The sequence below is a fragment of the Miscanthus floridulus genome, chromosome 13, assembly GCF_019320115.1.
Source record: "Miscanthus floridulus cultivar M001 chromosome 13, ASM1932011v1, whole genome shotgun sequence".
NCBI lineage: Eukaryota > Viridiplantae > Streptophyta > Magnoliopsida > Poales > Poaceae > Miscanthus > Miscanthus floridulus.
Window position 1 is genome coordinate 59,246,575 of NC_089592.1, and position 1,627 is coordinate 59,248,201.

Here is a 1,627-nt window from a genome sequence, read left to right on the forward strand (position 1 = left end):
CATTCTTTTCCAACAGAGCTGTCATAGGCTTAGCAAGCTTGGAAAAACCTTCAATGAATCTCCTGTAGTTTCTAGCCAATCCCAAAAAGCTACGAATCTCACTTATATTGGTTGGTGATTTCCAATTCAACACATCTTGCACTTTGCCTGGATCCACTGCTATTCCACCATTGGAGACAACATGACCCAGAAAAGAGACCTCCTTCAACCAAAACTCACACTTGCTTCGCTTAGCGTACAACTTATGTTCTCTAAGCTTTTGCAAGACCGACCTTATATGTCCAGCATGTTCTTCTTCAGTCTTGGAGAATATCAGTATGTCATCAATACCACCAAAATTTATCAAGAAACTCCATAAACACCTTATTCATCAGATACATAAAGTATGTAGGTGCATTGGTCAATCCAAAAGACATAACGATATACTCATACAAGCCATACCGTGTAGTGAATGTTGTCTTGGGTATGTCCGAGTTTCGAATCTTAAGCTGATGGTAACCTGAGCGGAGATCAATCTTGGAGAACACATAGGCTCCTCTCAACTGATCAAACAAATCATCAATCCTTGGCAAAGGGTATTTATTCTTGATAGTAACCTAATTAAGTGAATGGTAATCCACACACATCCGTTAGCTACCATCTTTCTTATCCACAAAGATCACAGGTGCCCCCCATGGGGAAGAACTAGGGCGTATGAAACCTTTTTCTTGCAACTCTTCTAGTTGTTTCTTAAGCTCTTCTAATTCATTAACCCCCATTCTATATGGATGTTTAGATATTGGTGTAGTTCTAGGTAATAATTCAATAATGAATTCAATGTCACGGTCAGGTGGCATACCTGACAAGTCATCGGGGAAGACATCTGGGAACTCCTCCACAACACGATCTTGTTTATTAGCATCACCATCCAGCTGGTTCATAGTGGCTGTTGGATGAGTTTGCACTACCACTTCTACATAGATTCTATCTCCATTGGGTGATGTCACAACAACAGATTTCTCCTAACACTGAATCACTGCTCGATGTTGTTTCATCCAATCCATACCCAGAATAAGATGAATTCCCGTTGTTCTCAACACAATAGGTTTCACTTTGAAGTCTACCCCCCTTAAGGAAATGCTAGCTGAGGGACTCCAATAAGAAGCTGACATGCTACCTCCCAGTGAATTTACTAATATGGGGTTTTTCATGGCATATAAAGGTATGCTATGCATTCTAACAAAAGCTTGGGAAATAAATGAATGCGAAGCACCAGAATCAAAAAGTACTATAGCAGAGATAGAGTTGACACTAAACGTACCCAACATGACCTAAGGCGTCTCCTGAGCTACATCAGATGACACATAGTTCACTTTCATAGTGTGAGGTGGTCGGGCATTGAACTTCAGATTGCCATTCTGGTTCTGAGGATCTTGCTGGTTCTGCTTCTTTGGACACTGATGAGCATAGTGACCTACTTCTCCACAGCGGTAGCATACGTTGGGGTTATTGGGTGCACCACTCTTCATAGGAGCATTGTTGGGCATTCCCTGGCGTGATGCCGGGTTGCAGGTCTATTGCTAGGGACACTGATTACCAAACTATTGCTGGTACTGAGGGCGTTGCTGGTACTGGTTACGCTGAGGAT